This window comes from Neofelis nebulosa, chromosome 14 (assembly GCF_028018385.1).
Source record: "Neofelis nebulosa isolate mNeoNeb1 chromosome 14, mNeoNeb1.pri, whole genome shotgun sequence".
In the NCBI taxonomy this organism is placed as follows: Eukaryota; Metazoa; Chordata; class Mammalia; order Carnivora; family Felidae; genus Neofelis; species Neofelis nebulosa.
This window is the reverse complement of record NC_080795.1, coordinates 75,895,863-75,918,373: the sequence shown is the minus strand read 5'-3', so window position 1 is coordinate 75,918,373 and position 22,511 is coordinate 75,895,863. Positions and strand designations below refer to the sequence as shown.

The 22,511-nt window shown below is 52.9% G+C and overlaps 1 protein-coding gene across 1 annotated transcript in view; it reads left to right on the top strand.

The window, feature by feature from the left end:
• The window catches only part of ZFAT (zinc finger and AT-hook domain containing), a 287,200-nt gene that overhangs the window by 70,874 nt on the left and 193,815 nt on the right, over positions 1–22,511 (top strand). The gene's annotated exons all lie outside the window — the stretch shown is intronic.

The following is a 22,511-nucleotide window of genomic DNA, read 5'->3' as shown; positions in this document are numbered from 1 at the left end:
GGTCAAGGAGAAGCAGGCTCTTAGCTCTAGACCCATACACCCTCCCTACTAGTCTAGACCTAGAAGCTTCTGAGTCTAGAGTTAAGAACAGTAGTTCAGACCGGGACGTGACTTCAGGAGCCATCAGCATATAGATAGTAATCGAATCTGTGATAAATGTTTCCGTCACCGTGTGTATAGAAACAACAGAAGACCTGGGAAAGAATCCTGGAAAACCTACGCTGATGAAACAGCCAGAAAAGGGAGACTGGCAAAGCCCACAGAGGTGACGTCATGAGAGCCAAGGAACAGCGGAGAGAATAGTATTGAACAGGGCGGAGGAGGCAAGTGTGACACAGGTTTGAGAAGGGTTGATTCGACCTCAGGACGAGAAGGTTGTTGGACACGTCGGTCAGAGCACCTTCACAGGAAGATTGGGACGGGAGCCGGAGCCGGGCGATTTGAGGGGTAAAGGTAATACTAAGTAAGGATAGTGGCTCATGCTTTCAAGAACTCTGTCTATGAGGCACAGGAGCGAGATGGGGAGGAGGAGGAAGAACCAAGTGGGGGCTTGTGATTTGGGGGAGGTGGGAACTGGGGTTTGAATTCTGACGGGAAGGAGCCAATATAGGAGAGGCACGGGGCTCACACTATAAATCATAATATATTTCCCACTTACGCCCTTCAAAATTTGCTTGAGCACCTACTGTGTGGCAGGCCCCAGGCTATGCTATGGTGGCCATTATCCAGGGGTTGTGCGGACGGGTGGTGAGGAGAGAGGTTGCATGTCAAGTTCAAGGATGTTGCAGGCTATTCCTAGAAATACGTTCAAAATTTTGCTGACAAGCTGGCTCTGGTAGGTGCAATACCGCCTTCTCTTTCACCCGATGCGATTTGTCGCTCAGTCTTCCTAGGCGCCATTTCCACTAGTTGGCTTCCCGGACCCTGTTGGTTGGCTGTGCGAAGGGTGATGACTAGGCTGTGCGGAGGCAGCCCCCCAGCCCTCCTGAGGGGCAGCGCGTGGGTGCGAGTCCTTGCGAAGCTGGGGGCTGGAGGAGGTCCTTCCAGAGCCCCGTGGGCATCCCATGGGCGTCCCATGGTTCCGGAGGCCTGAGGCTGGCTTCCAGGCAAGGGGCCCTGTGCTTCATTTTCTCTCAAGGTTGACCTGCCCTGAGGGCTACAACAAACGGAAAAGACGTGGGTAAGAAAGGGAACGAGGCATTCTGGGCGTGTACTTCAGACTCTCTGAAGTCAAGGTTTGCTTGTTTTGTTTGTTTTCTGATATGCCATAGCCTGATGCCTCCGTCGTTTCCGTCTTTGGACCAGTAACAAATGACTCCGGGAGCGGCTCTGGTTTGAGAACCACACGTGGCCCATTTCCCCTAGGAACGATGACACTAGTCCTGAGTCCTCGCACAGGCCCCGCACTTAGGGGTGGCCAGGCTGCTTTGCGTTTGCGGGGCTCAGAGCTCCGTTCAGATACCTCTTCTTCCAGGAGACTCTGGTCTCCCGGCTCTCGCTTGGCGGGATTGGGTGCCTATCATCTTACAGCGGGTTTCCCCAGAATCAGGCACCCAGACCAGGGTCTGAGTGTCAAGGAGTTTATTGGGAAATAATCCCGGGAAGAGTTGGTAATGGAAGGAGTCAACAGAGGGAGACAAGCCTGGGCAGTCACCATGTGGGCAACTGGCCTCGTCCCGCAGGGAAATTCTGAGAAACAGGCAGGATGCTCGTCCGCGAGTTCCCCAGCCAGGGCACAAGGCAGCTCTTTGTTACCACCACGCCGCTGTCATTTCTGGGTTGCGAGCTGCTTGGGAGGCACCGGCCCTTCCTCCTTCCCACCTGCCGGGCGCAGTGGGCTCCGGTGGGCGGAGGAGGGCAGGCAGTGTGGGAAGAGCTGGACAAGGGCAGGGACACACCCCGTGGCCGTGGAGTCTGCAGCCTCTGCTTCGCTCTCCAGCCTCCTTGACAGCCCCATCGTGTGTGATGCCGTGTCCCCGCGATCCCTGCCCATCACACTGTCTGTAATTGCCTACCTCCCGGACTGTGAGCCCCCTTAGGGCAGAGGCTGGACCCTCGAGCTCCGTACCTCACCGGAGGGTGTGGTCTGGGCTCCCAGGAGTGGAGGATGCCGTGACTCTGCCCCCTCACAACGCCCCCAGGGTGAGATTGCTCTTACCCTCCTTTCACAGATCAAGAGACCGAGGCTCAGAGGGGGGCCGCGACCTGCTGTAGGTTATGGCAGACTCGGACCTCCCAATTCCAGATGCTTTTTCTTCTCATGCTGCCGACGACTCTCTTCTCCATTCGAGGCTTGCTGCCCTGACTGGACGGCATGCAGAGCACACACACCTACCTCACCTTGACCCCCAGGCTGGAGAGGCTTCATACTTGTCTCCTTTTTTTTTTTTTTTTTTTGACCGGTGATAAGGTGAGGTGATGAACAGATGAGAGTAATTTTCTAGTAGCTATCTGCAGGTTGCAAACCCCCTGGGTCTATGCAGGTGAACACCCCCCCCCCCCCCACCCCCAGCAGCTTTTCGTATCTAACTTTGGTGTTTCCCTGTGATGGAACACAGAGCCCGGGCTTAAGTCTGAAGAGGGTCCGTCTTTGGCTTAAGAATCTGCTGCTTTTAGCTGCCTATGATCAGGGCCAGTGCTGTCATTATCCTTCTCCACTCGTTTTCATGACATAATTATGGAAAAGTACAATGGGACTGTGTTTTTAAATTAAAACAACAACAACAACAACATCGTAACAGCAAAGCCTTTTCTTCAAATGAAATCCTACGGGGAGCGTCAGGATAGAGGCCACTGAGGCCAGTGCCGCTGGTGGTGGAGGGTTTCGGGGGAAGGAGACCACTCTCAGATAATCACTTAATCCCGCAGGCGGCCAGGTTGGAACAGCAAAGTTGTCGACCCTCTTGAAACTGAGCTGTCCGAGAAACACAGCGTGCGGGACCACCGTGGCATACCCTGAAATGTTTGCTTGTGGCCCCGCAAACGTCCGGTATGCAAAGCTGTCTACTTTTGCATGTGGACAGTGGTCACAGGGGTCAGTTTGTGACTCATGAAGGAAGGACCGGTCAGCAGTGGAAGGGATACGCAAGCAAGGCCACCTGCAGTAGGTTGCTGGAATGTGCTGATTTTAAATTCTTCTCTCCCTTCTCTGATGTTCCCATTTTAGTACCTGGGGCCCTGGGGCCGTGCCCAACACTGTCACCTCCCCACACACAGCTTAATAACTTCAACTCTGAGGCCTGAGGTCAGCAGAGTCTTGATCTCTACTCCTCAGCCTGCTTTTACAGCTTCCTGACATCTCTATTTCCTTCTAGAAGGTGTGGCTGGGCCTTAACCTTACCTTCTCTGATGAAAGCTTGGGAGCCTTTCCCTAGGAAAGATGCCCATGCTTTGGGCATAACACGGTATAATTTTACAACATGCGTCTATCCCCCAAAACCATGGGTCTGGGGAAACAAAACAAAACTCTTGCTCTGAAAGTCTTTCCAGCCCCGACACCGAAGGTGTGGAGAGGCGAGTCAGACAGCCTTCCCTCATAAATCATAGAGTAGGGACAGGTGATATGGACACGCTGTACCCACGTGACTTCGCTCCAGCAGGGAACAAATGGCAGGTGCGGCTCACGCGCCCGCACGGGGAGCTGCCGACAAACCCGAGAAGGACTAGCAGACAGAAGTGGAGGCCAGACGGGGCTTTGCTGATCTGATAAGAGGATTAGGTTTCTCCTCCCTCCTCCACCCCTAATGCCCTCAGACTAAGCAGCTGCACCAGCTCACTCCTTCTCCGTTGGAAACAGTCTCTCCGTCCAGGCAGTAGCCGCGAGCCAGCGCCCCCGGGGCCAGCAGCCTCTCCGTGAACATGCTGTGGTCTTGCCCTCCTGGGCCCGCGCCCTGATCTCCGCCAGGACGCCCCGCCTGCGGGTCACAGAGTCTGCTCAGTCTCGACCCCGAGCCGCCGTCCCTCTTTCCGGGCCCACCGCTCCTTCCCGCGCCCTCGGGCCCCACGCCCACCCCGCCCTCTGTGCTCGCCACGCTGTCCCGCAGCTGTTGGTTCACAGTCCTCTCCACCCGGAGAACGAGCTTCCTGAGGACAAAGACCAGCTTCCTGCACAGTGTCTGGCATGTCACGATTGCTCGTAAACGTTTATGGGACGCTCCCTACCGCCGGACGACACACGGCCAACCCACCGAAAGACAGCGACCGCTACAAGACTCACAGAGGGGACAAGACCCTCTGGAGAGGCACCGATTTCATGAAAACATCTTTCCTGAAAATGGGGACGAGTCACAAGGCTCTTCGAGCGGCCTGCGGCGGTGGGAGCCGCCAGATGCGGAAGCAACCAAAGCAGGACACGGATGGCCCACCTGCAGGCCAGAGTGCCCCGGGCCTGGGACCTGAGCCCTGAGAGCAGCTTCGCGGCACAGTCCCCACATGGCTTCCTGAAGCAGGAAGGTGCCCAGGGGGGCCCCGTCTGCCTTCCCACACTCTCTCACGGGAGCAAGCGCCAGAAAGCTGAAAGTTTCGGTGCAGGGGTCTTGTTTTCCAAACGCATCTTGCAGACCTGCTGTTTGTTAGGCTTTTGTTTTCTTTTAGTTCCACTTTACTAGAGTTCAGAGAGTCCAGGAGTTCCCGCAGATAAGGGGAAGGAGCCGTCAGGAGCCCAGTGCTCCTCCCGGGTCCCAACACCCCGGGGAGGAGGGGCCCTGAGGAACCCAGTTGGAAAACCGTGGCACTGAACTGCGGATCTTCCCCTAGGGATCCCAGATGCCAGTGACCCCAGAGGCCAGATGGACAACATTAAAGGGTGACAGGGGCTCCTTCTGGCTGTGGCAAAATTGGGGGTGTTCTAATGGCGGGAGCCCCAGAAAAGAAGCTGTGTTTCTTCCGTGAAGCGACTGGCAGACCCAGCAATGCAGTCTCCATGTTCCCAGATTTTCCCAATGAAGCCAGAAATCCAGAATTCTCCATAGACCTACCTACTTCTTTTTTTTTTTTTAATTTTCTTTTTTAACGTTTTTATTTTTGAGACAGAGAGAGACAAAGCATGAATGGGGGAGGGTCAGAGAGAGGGAGACACAGAATCCGAAACAGGCTCCAGGCTCTGAGCTGTTAGCACAGAGCCCGACTCGGGGCTTGAACTCACAGACCGCGAGATCATGACCTGAGCCAAAGTCGGCCGCTTAACCGACTGAGCCACCCAGGCGCCCCTACCTACTTCTTTTCTTAAAAAAAAAAAAAAAAAAAAAAAAGTGAAAATAATAATGGCCTTCATTTCTTTGAGTGGTTTTAGGTGACAGAAAAATGGAGCAGAAAGTACAGGGAGTTCCCAGAGACTCCCTTGCCGTTGCCCCCCAGTTTCCCCCTTTATTAATGTACGTGGTGAGCTCATTTGTTACAATGATGGGCCAGTATTGACGCTTTGTTACTAACTGGCGTCCACAGTTCACATTCACTCCTGGTGTCGCTCGTTCTGTGGGTTTGGACAAATGAATCACGACCTGTGTTTACCAGTACAGCATTCTCCAGAGCCCTGCCCCGGCCCTAAAACTCCTGTGTGCGCTGCCTGTCCCTCCTCACTACCCTCCAGCAACCCCTGGTCACCACGGATCTTCTCCTGCCTTTGTTCCTCTCCAGGGTGTCCTACAGTGGGAACCAAACCACACACTGTGTAGCCTTTTCAGACTGGCTTCTTCCACTTAGCCTCACGCATCTAAGTTTCCTTCCTGTAACTCCCAGCGCTCAACTATTGAGACTGAATTGAAATCGTCACAAAATACTGCAAGGCAGCCCTTCACCCTCTCTCATTCTCTTCCTTGGATGAGGAATATACCTGCCTCCGGCCTTTTATAGCCAGTTTTGGAGGCAAGGGGCAGAGGCGAGGGAGAGGATCATCTCAGAAATAAGAACTAAGCGTGAGGGACAGGCAGGTGGCTCATGCAGGGTGCGTGGCTTGTGGTTTCCAGCTCACAGGGCTGGAGACAAACCCCTCCAGCTTCTGGGGGCTCACCTCACCCAGCACGTCCCCCTTCCCTCGCTCCATCCTCTCCCCACCACAACCCCTCCTGCTTGCTTCAGAGAAAAAGCCCTTGGAGGCCGGGTCAGTGTCCTCTCGGCTATACCCATGGCCAGAAGCAGCCAGCACGGCCATCCCCTAATAAGATTTGGCAGCCCTGGCCAGTGATAACTGGCCGAAGCCAGTAATAACTGGATAATATTTCTTAGTGCGGGGTGTATAGTTTATTTTTACGCTCCTGCAATGCTCATGTAAGAAGAACTGTGTTTGCATGTAAAGCCTGTGGAACAACTTAAGAACACGGGCTCAGAGTCAGACAGGCCCGGGGCCCAGATGACATCTGTGTTCCCAGCAGCTAGCTGTATGATCTTAGTTAAATTCATACCAGAAATGAACGCAATCATTCCTTCTCTGAGAGTTACTCCAAGGATTGAATGTTTATATGTGCCTTGCCCATAGGAAACATTCACTAAGAATCAATTCCTCCTCCTTACTGGGAGCTGGAGACCTGGGTTTCAACCCCAGTGTTGTTATCTAACTTTGTGACCAGGGGCTAGTCCTAAATCAGAGGCTGACAAGCCAATGGCGGCCTTGCTCCTGTTTATTTGTAAACTTTTTTACTGCAAACCTTTTTTTAAAATTGAAAATCGTTTTCTATACACTCGGCACCCATACCACAACTGGGCACCTTGACGAATTATTAAAAGCTGAATATGCTGTGTACTCAGGGCCCAGATAAGAAATGGCATCCCAGAAGCCTCCTCACTGCACCTTCCAGTCCCTTCCCCTGCAGGGGACCTTATATAAAGGGAATCGTGCAGTTCGGATGCAGGGGTCTGGCTCCTTTTGCCCAACACCGTGCTTGTGAGATTCACCTGTATCGTTACCTGTGGTTCCAGGTTGCCCGTTCTTATTACTGTAGTGCAGCAGTTGGTGTTCAAGGGCCAGCAAGCCAAATGCAACCTTCCATCTGTTTTCGTAAGCAAAGTTTTTGTTTAAAACCCAGCCGTGCCCGCTCATTTCCGTAGAAGTCCGTGGCTGAACCACGTCACCTTGACAGAACTTGAGATGGAGACCACACGGTCTGTAAAGCTGAATATACTATCTGGCCCTTCACAGCAGAAGTTTTCTGAGCCCTTCTGTAGGGCATCCCTCTGTGTACTTGTTCATTTCACTGGTAAGAGGTTTTGTGGTTTCTGGGGCTCCTGGGTGGCTCAGTCGGTTGAGCATCTGACTCTCGATTTCGGCTCAGGTCACGATGCCAAGGTCGTGAGTTTGAGCCCCGAGCCGTGTTCCGTGCTGAGCATTGAGCCAGCTTGAGGTTCTCTCTCTGTCTCTCTCTGTTTCCACCCATCCCCCCACCCCCGCCCTCTGCCCCACCCCCGCTTGCGCTCCATCCACGTGCACGCTCTCTCTCTCTCTCTCTCTCTCTCTCTGAAAAAGTTTTCTGGTTTCTAATTCGGGGTTATTACGAATAATCCTCTGTGAACGTGTCATGTCCGTCTTTTGGTGAAACGTGTGCACGTGCGCTTCCGCTGAGTCCGCTCCTAGCAGTGAATTTGTTAGATCACAGGGTAGCTGTAAGAGTAACCTCCGTGAGAACGGCCAACCCGTTTTCCAAAGTGGTCGTACCGTTACCTCTGCCAGTGGCTGCGTCTGAGAGTTCCAGTTTCTTCCCGTCTTCTCAACACCGGGTTTCCCCCGCCTTTGTCATTTTGGCCATTCTCTCCGCCCCTGTGTTGACGCGCCCCTGCAGGGTACATCTCGGTCTGTGCTTGACCCCTCCAGTGACACAGCGCTCACGGCGTCTAGGGCCACCTACTCCATCTTGGACACCTTTGCTCCCTTAAGAAGCTCTTCTCCATACCGTTCCCCGTCAGACGTTTCAAAGGCAGCAGTTTTGGCTCAGGTCATGACCCCACTATGTCTTGAGTTCGAGCCCCGCGTCGGGCCCTGTGCTGACTGTGCGGTGCCTGCTTGGGATTCTGTCTCCTTCTCTCTGCCCCTTTGCACGCTGTCTCTGTCTCTCTCAAATAAATAAAAGTTTTTAGGAAAAAAAAAGGATCTTTGAAGTCATTTGAACTCCAGTGTTCCGTGCTAAATGTAATCTTGGGAACGAACTCTTGCAGAGATGCCCACGTCGATTTCAGATCAGGGATCTGGACCCCAAAAGTTCCTGTTAACATGTATCTGCTCACAGTAGAGAACGGAGACGTTTATTCATCCAATTCCTCCTTCTTCCAGCTAGTAGTTCCTGAGTGCCAAGGATGTTCCAGGCGCTGCAGAAGGGAGTTCGGGATGGCAGGGCGGCCCCGGGTCTGTCCTGCTACAGACAGGTCAGGCAGGAAGCTGGAGGGGGGAGAGGACTGTGTGTCCGGGGGACCCTGCAGCGTCCACGGGAGGCTGTAACTGTCCCAAACGCACTAGAAAAAGACAAGAGTCGTGGGACATGTCGACGCTGACGAACATCGCTCGTGGCTGGAGGAAGAGAGGAGCTGACCCTGTGTTCGGTCACCGGGAGACTGTGACCAGGGCATCGCTCCCTCCGGAGCCAGGGGGCAGCGGGTTCATCCCTCAACGTTCTCAGGACTCACCTCGGTTGCAGCAAATAATTCCCAGGCCACTACTGCTCGTTCTGGTTTCTCTCTGACATAAGTGTCACTAGCGTGTGATGACCAAAGGGCAGGTCAGCAGGTCTGGATGGCGGGCATCCTCTAAAATTTCCACCGTGCAGAGACCAGCCTAATTTCACTGACCCAAACTAAAGATGCCGATTAGGTTTGTGAGATGTCACATTTCTCGGAGCCTCATAGAAACGCCGCTTCGAATATTTTAGGAGAAAACCTGGTATCGTGTGTTACTTTATTTGAGCCTCACGACAGGCCCATGCAGCGGTGATGCACCCCTCGCTTGGCAAGGGGGGAAACCAAGGCACAGAAAGTTTTAGGACTTGCCCGGGGGCTCCCGCTTGTGAGAGTGGGGCCAGGACCACAGACTCAGGCAGTCTACCCCTAGAGGCACCCTCTCCATCACGACGCCACTGTAAGCCGAACGAAAGGGCTTGAGGTTTTCCGGAAAACCCACACTAGCAGGTTGAGAACCCAAGGCACGGCAGCTTGGCCGACTCTGGTGTTGGAATGGTGAGCTCTCTAATCTGACTCTCCTCCGGCTTTACCGAGGGGCCCAGAAACGAGTGCCTCGGGGGTCACCGAGCACACCGATGCCAATTATAATGTCAATAATAGCGATAGAAAAAAAAAATCACTCCAGAGGACAAGGAAGTTTCCTGAGAAGAAGCAGGATGCCGTCACCAGGAGAAGGGACCCACCAGGGAGCAAATGCAACTTGCCCGAGGTCACATAGCCAACGAATGGCAGGATCAAACCTGAACTCCAATCCACCTTACTTCGAAGGCCAGGGTGGAAGGGATATCATCACTTTATACCAAACCTTGATTGAGAGAGAGCCTTCTCTCCTTCTCACTCAGCCAAGCACGCAATTGGTCAGTGATTTAGAAAACAAGCAAATTCGGGGCGCCTGGGTGGCTCAGTCGGTCGAGCGTCCGACCTCAGCTCAGGTCATGATCTCGCAGTTCGTGGGTCAGAGCCCCGCGTCGGGCTCTGTGCTGACAGCTTGGAGCCTGGAGCCTGCTTGGGATTCTGTGTCTACCCCCTCTCTCTGCCCCTCCCCTGCTCGTGCTCTGTCTCTCTCATACTTCGTGCTTTTTTCTGGGTTCTCGACGGTATGAACAATGGATTGCATCAACGGTCCCAATTCTTCTCTTTGTCCTGTGACTTTACCTTCTCTCCCCAAAGACCAGAGTATGTTGCCCTACCTGTTGATTCTGGGTTTGGCCTTATAATTTGCCTCCGTCGATGGGATGGAAGGATAGACTTGAAAAAGCACTTATGCGTCCACTTACCCTCCTGGCTTCTGCCATCTGCCTGAGAGGGCGTTGCTTCGGCTAACCCACCGTCCCCGTAGGCAGGTGAAAGCCACAAGAAGCAGAGTGGACACAGCCAACGTCCCAGCCAGGCTCAGCCCAGAGCAGAGTCCCCATCCACCCCGTATATGCACGAGCAGAGCATCCTGCCCCTCAGAACCCTCCCATCCCCCTGCCCCTGCCCAGCGCGGGGCTATCATGGCAGACGGCTGTTTCTCGAAGTCGCTGAGCGTTGGGCTATTTGTGTGCAGCAAAGTCTAACTGGGTCAGGTGTTCTTTGGCATCTCTTGCAGAGCGTTGCACACACGTCTTCGGTTCAATAAATCGGTGTCACCACCTTGACCGTTTTCGTTCGGTAAAAATAAGTCATCTGCTCCCCAGTTTGCGACCCGATCCACCCAAACTGTTCGACATACATTTCAATTTTGTGCAGACAGGCTTTGCAACATGGCAAACTTTCTCTTTTCTGTTTCTCAGTTTTCATATGCCCTACATTCTGGTTAAGCCCATGTCCTGATTTTGCTGTGATAGAAAGACTGCTTGAGGTCAGTCCATCTCCTGCATTTGTGTTTGCAATGGTCTGTAAATTGTAGGTCATCATTCCTTACAAAGGTATTAGCTGCAATGGAGCTCTTAGATGGAACAGACAGGTTTTCTTTTCTTATAATACAGTTCTCCTAAGAAAAGTGTTTAAGGATTGTCTTAAACTTTTAATTTTTTTTAAATGTTTTTATTTATTTTTGAGACAGAGAGAGACAGAGCATGAGCAGGGGAGGGGCAGAGAGAGAGGGAGGCACAGAATCCGAAGCAGGCTCCAGGCTCCGAGCTGTCAGCACAGAGCCTGACGCGGGGCTCAAACTCACAGACTGTGATCATGGCCCGAGTTGAAGTTGGACGCTTAACCGACTGAGCCACCCAGGTGCCCCTGTCTTAAACTTTTAAATATGACTATTGGTGTATAAAAATTCATGGATTCTACGATTTCAAAATGGAAAATAAAAGTCATGTATTTTATTTTACCTCCCATTTAATAAAATCCGAAATAAATAACTGGAAAAATGGAATTAACTTTCAAGAATCACAAATTCAGTAAGAGAGAAGTATGTGATATGTATAATTTACTTAAAAATATTTCGGTAGAGGCACGTCTGGGTGGCTCAGTCGGTTAAGCGTCCAACTTCGGCTCAAGTCATGATCCCACAGTTTGTAGGTTCGAGCCCCAGGCTCCGTGCTGACAGCTCGGAGCCTGGAGCCTGCTTCAGATTCTGTGTCTTCTTCTCTTTCTGCCCCTCCCCCGCTCTCACACACACACACACACACACACACACACACGCACGCACACACACTCTCTCTCTCTCTCTCTCTCTCTCTCTCTCTCTCTCTGTCTCTCTCAAAAATACATTAAACATAAACATTAAAAAAAAAAGCCAAACTGGTTTAGGCTTGGCCTTAGGAGAAATATTTTGTAATTAAAAAAACATGTTAACACTGTAATACCAAATTTAATAGAATTGCACCCCTAGACACAGATGGGGCACATTTCAGGCACTCGGGGTCTGTTACTCATTGCTGTACCCGGTACAGCGTGTCTGCTTAGTACCAGGAGACAGGAGCACCGAAAAAGAGTCCCGACCGCATGGCCCACAGTTAGAGCTAAAATGACAATGTGTTTTTGATTAATGATATTTATCATCATGAAGTAGATCAGGGGTCAGGAGCCAAATCCCCCTGCTGCCTGTTTTTGTCAACAGAATTTTACCAAAACATGGTCCTGCTCATTCCTTCACGTACTGCCTGTGTCCGTTCTCACAAGCTGCAGAGCAGAGTGGCCGTGGCAAACACCCCGTGGCCTGCAAAGCCCCAAATCGTAACTGTCTGGCCCCTTGCAGAAACGTTGCTTACCCCTGACATAGCTTCAGTTTCTGGTCATGCTACTTTCCCAAAAAACTCCCATTCTCTTTGAAGTCATGGGACTGGCTTGCCTTGTGTTTTTTATCAGTTCTAAAACGGGTGGCACTTTTAGGAGCATTCTGGGAGCTCCTGGGCGGCTCAGTTGATTAAGTTGATTAAGTCTAACTCTTGGTTTTGGCTCAGGTCATGATCTCACGGTTCGTGGGATCGAGCCCCATGTTGGGCTCTGCGCTGACAGCATGGAGCCTGCTTGGGATTCCCTCTCTCTCTCTCTCTCTCTCTCTCTCTCTCAATATAAATAAACTTAAAAAAAAGCATATTCTGTTGGTGTTATTTTTTCATTTGATGTTAAACCTCAGAGTTTATAGAAAACCCAAAGGAAGACACATCACCGAGAAGAGGGGAGGAGGGGTCTTGTGATGATCAAAAGAAGAGGAAGCAGTGGGAGAAGACAGGGAATGAAGTAGCAACAAGGCCCTGTCCTCTGCCTCGGAAAAAAACCTGCCCCATTGCCTTTTCTGCCCTCTTCTGCTGCTTAAACACACCAGCTTTGTTCTGACCTCAGGACCTTTGCACGGACTTTTCCCTCAGGAACCAGGATGGTTCCTACTCCTCACTCAGGTTTCAGGTCAACTGTCACCTCCTTGGGAAGACGTTCCTGACTGTCCTCTCCCTACTCCCAAAATGCACACACACACTCACGCACATGCGAACACACACACACCCTAGAAAACATTACCCCTTGTTTTATTTTCTTTACATCACTCCTTAATTGAAATGATCTCCACTCCAAACACCAGGAGAGAAGGACACATGTGTGTCTCACTCATCATGTGCTCTTACGCACATCTCGGGTCCCAAAGGGAAAGGATGTGGAGTGAATTAATGGGCAATTAGCAGTCACATGACGATTACTAAGTCCTAGGTCTCTGCTCCTGTCCCCACCTGCCGAGGCTCACAGTGGAGAGAATCAAGGCAAAGGCTGAGGGGACAGCTATTCACAGCCTAATCGTTTTCTTTACCACCTATCTGTTTGGGGAATGTCCGCTCTTGGCCGGGCACTTGAGCCTGTGCCCTCAGGAAACTCACGGTTCAGGGGGAGAAAGTCACTAAACCCGTAAGAACTGCGTGTGCCAAGGGGCTGTCGAGCGTGCCCAGGAAACACTCGGGAAGGACACCTCACCTCACCTGCCTGCTTGGGGAGCCGCCTCTGAGAGGGGGACTTCCAACCAGAGGCCTGAAGGGTGGGAAAAAGGTAAGCGGCAGTGCAGGGACAGGTAGGGGAAGGTCCTCCCCAGCAGGGGAGCGCGGTGGTACCTGAGGAACTTCACAAAGGCCTTCGCCACAGCGTTTGAGGCCAGTGCTAGTGGGGAGTGGGCGAGTCCTGTCCCCCAGGCCCTCCGGAGGGCCCTGGAGGGTGCAGCCTTCAGCCAGCCAAGGGGGGCGTGGGGTGACACCCTGTGAGCTCCTGCGGATCTGGCTCTGCTCCGACCCCTCCACGCGGGGCGGTCGCAGCAGGGGAAGGAAGGCAGCGCCTGCCCTTGGCAGAGACAGCTCTCGTTCCGGTTTGCAGATATCTCCTGGGAACACACAGGTCGGGACGGAGGAGGTTCCTGGGCCGCGGGTCCCGCCCGGCAAACACCAGGAAGGTCCCCGACCAATCGGGACTAGTTGTTCAACCTGCCCCTTGGAGCCCTGCACACCGGAGGCCACGGTGGTTCTTAAAAGAATGAAATACTTCTTGGGGCGCCTGGGTGGCTCAGTTGGTTAAGCATCCGACTTCAGCTCAGGTCACGATCGCACCGTCTGTGAGTTCGAGCCCTTCTTTGGGGCTCTCCGGGGGCGGTGTGGACAGAGCCTGCTTAAGATCCTTTCTCTCCGTCTCTCTCTGCCCAACTCTCCCTCTCTCTCTCCCTCTCTCAAAAATAAATAAACTTAAAAAAAAGTATGAAATATTTCCATTCTTAGTGGCTTGGGAGATAACGGTCCCCTGAGCCCCTGTGCCGAGTCCCCACCTCTCTGTCAGCCCAGCTTGCCTGCCCAGCATCTCCCAGGACCTGATCCCTTGAACCCCAGAACTAAAGGGGTGACCTTGGCACAGCAGGGGCATTCTCTCAGATTGGCCAGTGTCCACGCCGTAGTTATCGACAAATGGTTTTGCTGTCCCGCCTTCTGCGACGGCTTGGTGAGGCCTGGAGCTCGCTGCCCCTCCCCTGCCTGTCGAGATGCGTGCCTACCAATTTGTACAGCCGCTGCTGTCTCTCCTAGTGGGCCGGGTATGGGGGGCAGGGTGATAGCCAAAGACCGGGAACAGGGCGCAGCCCAGAGGGTTCTTCACTGTCCTCCCTCTGGAGCGCCCACCAACATGTGGCCTGAGCCTACCGATGGAAACTGAGAGTCTCCACCAAGTGAAGTCCAGCAAAAGTTAGCCCCTGACTCCTCGGAATGGAAGTGAACAAAGCCAGGTTATAAATGAGTTTGGGAGCAACCCCGTGGTTCCTCTTCCTGGGCGGCTCGAGGCAGCACATTGAAAAGGGCAACCAGCCGCCTCCTTCAGGTCGCACTTTGGTTTTTACCAATTGGCGATATTTGGGGTGCTCACGGCCACTGTTCTTTCAGGCTTACTGGTTTTCTCTCCGCATCTCTCTCTAACCAGTCGCTGCAGGAACTCTACGAACGGGCTCCGAGGAGGAGTTTGCTTGTGCACCTGCTGTTACACGGGGAAATACGCATTTGTTGACCTCCTCCTTGTGTGTGGGGTTGTGGGGGGGGGTGATCATCCCAAAGCCCCCTGGGGCCCACGCCCCTCCCAGTACAGTGAAGACACAGTCAAGGGGAGACTTCAGGTTAGGTTCAGCCGAGGGGACACCCCCGCAGATCGGGAGGGGGCGAGGAGAGGAAGATCTGGGCATTTATTCTGTCTCCTCCGTTTTGTTGTAGAGGGTTGGTGATGTCGCCACCTGTGGCCACGCAATCAGGACGTGGGCTTTCCGGAGGCGCTCTCTCCTGGCCGTTCCATTGCTACTTCGTCCCCTGTGCCTGCAGGCTCGAGGGAGGGGGGCCTGAGGCGCTTCGCGGTCTCTCTCCTACCCCCTTAAGCCCTGCCCACACCTTTGTAAAGAGTCCCTCTATTAGATTTTCCTTAAATTTCCCGTTTCGAGGGTGCTACCCAGTCCTGCTGGGGGCCTGACTGCTAAGGAGCTGAGCTGTAGAGGGGGGGACAGGGTGTGGGGGGACAGGTGCTCCGAAGGGCTACGGGGCATGTCTGTGATGACGCCTGCACAGCACCATTTAGCTGGGTCAGAACCGCTGTCACTCCAGGAGCTAATGAGCAGTGTCCATGCCCGGCTTCCCCAGGGTGGCGGCCGAGTCCAAAGGGCTGCCTCGAGAAAGTGCCACAGAGCGGGCAGCGGAAGCAACAGGAACTCATTTGTTCTCAGCTCTGGAGGTAGAAGCAAGATCAAGCTGTTGGCACGGTTGGTTTCATTCTGGGGCTGCTCTCCTCTCCCTGGCTAGTAGGTGGCATCTTCTCCTCCTACGTCACCTTGTCTCCCCTCTGCGTGTGTCTGTGTCTCAGTCTCTTCTTTTTTTTTTAATTAAAAAATTTTTTTTAATTTATTTTTGAGACAGAGAGAGACAGAGCACGAGCAGGGGAGGGGCAGAGAGAGGGGGGAGACACAGAATCCGAAGCAGGCTTCAGGCTCCGAGCTGTCAGCACAGAGCCCGACGTGGGGCTCGAACTCACAGACTGTGATCGTGACCTGAGCTGAAGTCAGACGCCCACCCAACCGACTGAGCCACCCAGGCACCCCTGTCTTAGTCTCCTTTTAAAGAGACCGGCCACTGGGGCGCCTGGGTGGCCCAGTCGGTTAAGCGTCCGACTTCGGCTCAGGTCATGATCTCCTGGTTTGTGAGTTCAACCCCCCTGTGGGGCTCTGTGCTGACAACTCCGAGCCTGGAGCCTGCTTGGGATTCTGTGTCTCCCTCTCTCTCTCTCTCTCTGCCCCTCCCCTGCTCGTGCTCTGTCTCTCTCTCAAAAATAAACTTAAAAAAAAAAAAAGGGGGCGCCTGGGTGGCTCAGTCGGTTGAGCATCTGACTTCGGCTCAGGTCATGATCTCGCGGTTTGTGAGTTCGAGCCCCCGCGTCGGGCTCTGTGCTGACAGCCTAGAGCCTGGAACCTGCTTCGGATTCTGTGTCTCCCTCTCTCTCTGCCCTTCCCCTGCTCGTGCTCGGTCTCTCTCTGTCTCAAAAATAAATAAAAATATTAAAAAAAAAAAAAAAAAAAAAAAAAAAAAAAAAAAGACACCAACCCTCTTGAATTAGGGCCCACCCCTATGACATCATTTTACCTTAATTACCTCTTAAAAGACTAGTCTTCAAATACAGTCACATTCTGAGGTACCTGGGGGTTAGGGATTCCACATATGAATTTCGGGGGGACACAATTCAGCCCATGAGAGGCTGTAAGCCCCTTCAGGTCAGGGACGGTGTCCTTGAAGCTCCGTGTGCCCAGGTGCCCAATTCCTGCTTATCTTTTGCTGAGTCATCTGAAGCCAGTCCCTTCCCCCGGAGATCCCTCCTCTGTAGGGTGGGGGACGGCTCTCAGCCTGTATCAGTCCTCTGGAGGGGACGAGGTGACATCCTGCCCTTCTCCTGTTTGCCTTTGGGGACGGCCATGCTCCATCTCAGGATCCAAGCAGCTGCCGGTCCCAGGGGCCTGGCCAGGTGAGAGCTTGTGCGTGGGTCACCTTTCACCTTTGCTTGGAGCTACGGAGGGACGACCCAAAACAGCCACCTGGTGACAGTGGTCCGGGAGAGTTAGCTCTGAGTGGAACAGGGCGACCCCCATTTCCCTCTGTTCTTGTCTCTCATCATGACCACACGATCGTGTGGCCTGCTGTTTCCTGCCCTTCCGCCTTTTGCCCAGGCTGTCCCTTCTGCCTGGAGCAGTCTGCCGGCTGAACACCCCAACTCCCCTTGAGTCATGCCTTCTCGTGGTCTTCTGTGACGCCTCAGCTGGGTTACGTCCTCCTGGCTGTTAGTCCCAAGCTCTTCTCTTTTCCGCAGGCTGCACATACCGTGCTCCTCTCCTTATGCACCGTTCCCTCTTTCGGTGGGAAATTCTGGAGGAACGACGCTGTGACGTCTTTCGTGTGCCCTTAGAGAACGCTTTTGGCAATTGGTGAGCACCCCATAAATGCCTTAGGAGTGAACGAAGGAACAGACCTTTTTTTCATAACGAATTCCTCCCAAGTGTTACTCAGCAAACATCCTGACAGCCCTTCCACTTCCTTACGATAAATGGCCGGTTCGCTACCGACTGGTTTAGCCGTGTGGGCTCAGACCATCCTCTGATGGGGGGATGATGGGGGGGAAGGGGCGGGGCAGGTGTACAGAGGTGAGTCAGGTCCTGCGGCTGGCCTGTGTGAGTGCCCTGTTCCACAGGGAAGACAGGTGCCTTAGCAGGTATGGCACAACACGTAAGAATCATGGCAAAGGGCTGTGAGAGTCGCTCACTCTGCCTGCGGAGTAAGGAAGGCTTCACAGGGCAGGGGATATTTGGTCAGGGTTTTGAAGGATGTAAAGGAGTCCAACGGGTGGAGAAATGTGGGGAAACTATTCTAGACATTTACGAAGGCCTGAGAGAGTTCTAAAGAGGCCTGGCTTCCTTAAGAAATGGTGACTTGGCGGGGAGGCGGGTGGGTGGCGCCTGGGTGGCTCAGTCGGTTAAGTGTCCAACTTTGGCTCAGGTCGGAATCTCACGGTTCATGAGATCGAGCCCCGAGTCAGGCCCTGTGCTGACAGTTCGGAGCCTGCTTGGGATTCTCTCTCTCCCGCTCTCTGACCCTACTCGGCTTGCCCTCTCTCTCGAAATAAATAAATAAAACGAAAAGCACAGTGGTGACTGGTTAGGTGAGGTGAAGCTGGTCCTGTTTGACATGAAGTGGTCACTTGTACTGAAACGACAGGTGCACTGGGGGGACCTCCACCCCTCACTCTGGGGCCTCCCGTTCCACCAGCATGTGAGCTGTGAGCCTGTGAGCAACCAGCCTGGGTTTGCGGCTGAAAAGGTGCACGTGAGAAATGGAGAGAATTGTATTAGAGCGGGGAGTCTCCTGTCTCCTCCTCTCCCTCCAGCGTCCAGTGAGGCAAGGCAGAAGGCTGGCGGCCCCAGGACTGGCACTTGAACTTGGGCTCAGCATTAGCAGAGAAGCAGCCAGCCGCTTCCAGTGGGGCCGCTGCTCTCGGCAGCCAGCCCCGCAGATGCCGTGCGAAACCGCGGGGCCGCGGCGAGAGCCCCGGGGTCGGTCAGGCCGGCAGAGTCAGTGGAATGTGGCGTCTCACAGCGAAGCTCTGGGCAGGGCGGCTCCGGCCGTGACCTTTCACTAATTAGGTTTCCTCTCCCACTGCCGCTCTCGCCACACTGCGGGCTAAACACATAGCCCACTGCTTCTCGTCCCGCCCGGCCTGCTCTGTCCACTCCTCGGGGACTCAGATGAACGACGGCTTCTCCCGTCTGACGCTGCTGGGCACTTGTTCCCTGGAGAGTCCTTTGGAAGCTAAAGAGGGGGCGCCTGGGGGGCTCAGTCGGTTAAGCATCCGGCTTCGGGTCGGGTCATGATCTTGCGGTTTGTGAGTTCGAGCCCCGCGTCGGGCTCTGTGCTGACGGCTCAGAGCCTGGAACCTGCTTCGGATTCTGTGTCTCCCTCTCTTTGGGCCCCTCCCCCACTTGTGCTCTCTGTTTCTCAAAGATGAATAAACATTATAAAAAAAAAAGAAGAAGAAAGAAGCTGAAGGGGATGATGGAGAGGCCATGCAGAAAGGCCTGGGCTACTTGCAAGGGCCTGTTTCCAATCCTGAGACGACACTGTGAAAGTCCTTTAACCCTTTGTTCATTGTTGTCTCCCTGCCCCGTACGAGGGTGGTGAAGGCTGCGTGAGACATAAACCTCAGAGGGCTTAGGAAATTCTAGAAGACCGGGCCCATGTTGTCACCAGCATTTACTTGGTTTCATTCCCACCATTCTGGCAGCAGCTAGAAGCTTCACGTCCACAGTGCGTCCCCCTGGTGATCATATTTTCTGGGGCTCGTGAAAGTTGATAACGAGAAGGCTCACTAAAGGGGACTGGGGGGGGCAGGGAAGGGGGAGCCACACAGGTCAACGTTGGTTACAAAGGAGTGTCAGTTACAGGGAAAGACCGCATGGTCTCCCACGGGAGATCGGCCACGGCTTCCACACGGCCCTGAGAGACCCTCACGAGCCCTGAACCCCTGCCTTCCTCCCGTGGACCTTCCTTCAGAAAGACCCCTCCCAACTTCCTCCTTCTTCTCTGAAAAATAACATTCCTCTCCTCCGTTTGTGGGACTTGCCTGTGCTCTGGCCAGAGCCTGCTCATCCCAAATTGCAATTCTCTGCTATTCCTGAACAAACCCATTTTCGCTGGTAAAAAAAGCCGTCTTACTTGTAAAGTTAACAGCCTCAAAGGGCGCGTGTGGTCTGAGAGGTGCACGGACCACCGGGATGAAGGCCTGCACGGAATATTTGACTCTGGGATGCTTGGGGGGGACACCTGCTTCCTTCCACCTCCAGGGGCCCCTGTGTGATCCCCTCTGCGGTCAGACCCTCCCTGGCTCGTCCTTCTTGGTGCCGTTTGCTCCTGCTTCTGCTTCTGGAGCTGCCTCCTGGCCTGTCTTCTCTGATCTAGTTTCCAGTCACCCTGAAGGCCTTGGCCAGGTTCCTTCTTTCTTCGTCAATAAGCCCCCCTTGGTTGGAAGACAGACCGGAGCCCAGCCAGAGGCCTATCTCTCTCATTCCCCTTCTGCTTCTGAGAAGCAAGCTCTACGCTCCACCTCAGGCAAAGGTGGGTGATGTCCCACGTCTGTAATCTATTGCTGTCCAGCAAAACCTCCAATTTCTCACAATTTCGTGGGCTGACTAGGCCCAGCCAGTGGTTCTTTTGTGCCACGTGCAGTAGCCAACATCCCTCACGTGGCTGCATTGGCTGGGGTGCAGCTGGGACTTGAATGTCCAGCAGAGTCTCTTGTCCTCTGGCTTTTCTCGCCACGTGACCTCCGTGTCTGGTATTCTAGCATGAGCTTCCTTACAGCCTGGTGGCTGGCATCCAGGGAGACCCGGTGGGCAAGTGCCGATCAGGCCTTCGCTAGTGTCCCGTGGGTCAAAGCAAGTCACAAGGCCAATCCCAAAGTCAGTGTGGGAGGGGGTCACACGAGCATGTGATTGCAGGGAGGCATGGTTCATTGGGGGTCACTGTTGGAAGACTTCTCACAGACACTTTACAAGTGTCCTTTCTGTTGGGCCTTTACAAGAACAGTGAAAACAGTGCATACCTGTGTGGCTCCAGGGTCTGGTGGTTTAGCCTCAGTGGTTCTTTGCTACACTTTCCTCCCCACAAGACCTTGCACAAAGGGCCAGCCCCTCTACAAAGACGTTCTGCACATTTGCAGCTGGAAGTGATGGCTGTGTACTGGAACCTCCTCCGGGGGCTTTTTCAGGCCTCAGTTATGAGGAGTTTCAAAACAGTATTAGGATCTTTCGTCGTTGTTGCTGACGTGGGCCCGAGAAGCCATCTAGTTAATCCCTGGTCCCCCAGCACCGCCATGTAACAGGCGAGGGAGCTGAAATCCACAGACCTTAAGTGACACAGTGGGTTGGTGGCAACGCCTGGATCACCACCCCAGCCCCTGACGCTCTGTCCAGTGTGTTCCTCTGTATGCCCGGTGCCTGGTGTTGCTGTTTCTTTTGTCCCAGATGGACTGAAGCTACTTGGCCCAGCACAGCCACCACGGTGCTCACGGCACTTCCGGACCTTTGCCTCATTTGCCTCTCACAATTTTCCGATGTGGGATCAACACCTCTGATGCCCAGAGAAGGACAGCACGGCGCAAATGTGTCTCAAGTCCTACAGCTCCTGTCTAACACAGCTAGGACCGGAACTCAGAGCTGGGCCTCCAAATCTCCTCCCTCTCCTTTCTTCTCTAAAAAAGCATTCTGTTCACATGGACGGACATGCAAACTGTTTCAGAGGAATGTTCAGTGGAAACTAAGTCTCCCAGTGAGCCCAGATCCCTAGGCACAGACATCCTCACGACGCTGTCCACTGCATCCGGTTTCTTTTCTGTATTTGCAGAGATTCTCTATGCGTGTGTAATCGTGTTCATGCAGATCTTATCAAAACTGTTCACAAATGGTAGCCTGGTCCCCACACCGTCCTGCACGCTGATTTTCACTCAGTGGTGTATCTTAGAGGGCACCCCTTACCCATCTCTCTCTCTCTCTTCATTCATTCTTTGAAATAGTGTTTCCATGTTGGGTAAGCCAGCTCTGTAGTCAAGGACACGCAGATGCCTGTGCTTCTTCATAATCTCTTTTTTCTCTCTTCTAAACATCTACAACAGTGCTGCTCACACCACAGCCACAAAAGAAGTGTTTAATTATGCATTGTTCCTTTTCTTCACCTCCTGGGGCCACCCCCAGTGTGCACCCCTCCCCCCAGTCCCTTCCCTTCACTCCACAACTGTTTATTGGGCCCCTGTGATGAGCCTGGCACTCTGTTAGCCTCTGGCAGTGCTCCTGCTTTTCCTTCTTGTTGCTGGGATCCAAGGCCACACATACCCCCTTCTTTCACATGGCCCAGTTACTGCTGCTTGTGGATGGCTGGAAGAATGTTTATTATACTTATACAGCCTTTGACTTTTTTGTAAACTATTCAAGCACAACTGATACAAACTTAAAACCTTACAAATCATATCTCCTTAAACATGCACACATTTAGCCAAATTGCCATTTCAGTATAACTTCTAATATAACTTCTAATATATGTCTCATGTAACTTCTCTTGAATGCTTTGAACACAAAAGTTTTTACTGTACCCTTGGCGTATTTGTAAAAATCGTAATGATTGATTTGACTGATTTTTTTTTGTTGTTGTTGTTATTGCTATCAAACTTATTTTTGTACTTTTCCAGGATTGCGCTATCAGACCCAAAAGAGAGAGGTTATCTCTTTCCCAGGTGCATTGAAATCACAGCTTTGGGGTCCCTGACTGTTGGGATTTTTAACTGGACACAGAACCCTTCAAGGTGACTCCAAGGGGAGCTGGTGTTTGCTGGTTGGGGTGCCCTCTCTCAGATCAGGTTCAACTGTCACGTCAGCAGGACTTACCAGCCAGTTCTCGTACAGTAGATCTTCATGTACGGTAAAGCTCAGATCCATCATGTTCTGCCTCAGTTTACAGCTAACTTCATTTCACATCCTTAGCATTTCGCTGTACTTGGTAGGGCCACATGGCAGCGGAACCTGTTAGCCGTTCTCCTAGGACATTTGCCTAATCCATTAACGTGCGACACCAATCACTGACTCGCTGGCCTTGACCAAGCCCTTCCTGGTTTGGGTACAGTTTTGACTCTTTCTGGAAATTTTTAACACACTCGTAGTAAACTTACCTGCTTATACAGATGTATCACTTCATAAACAGATGAGGAGAACTTCAAGTAAGAACAGAACCCCATATATGCCAAATGCACCCACTTAGGAAACTGTTCTCTTTTTACCCTTTCTTGAATTATAATACACTTTGTAATTACACCTGACTTTTCCTTTTTTATCATTACAGTCTCACGCC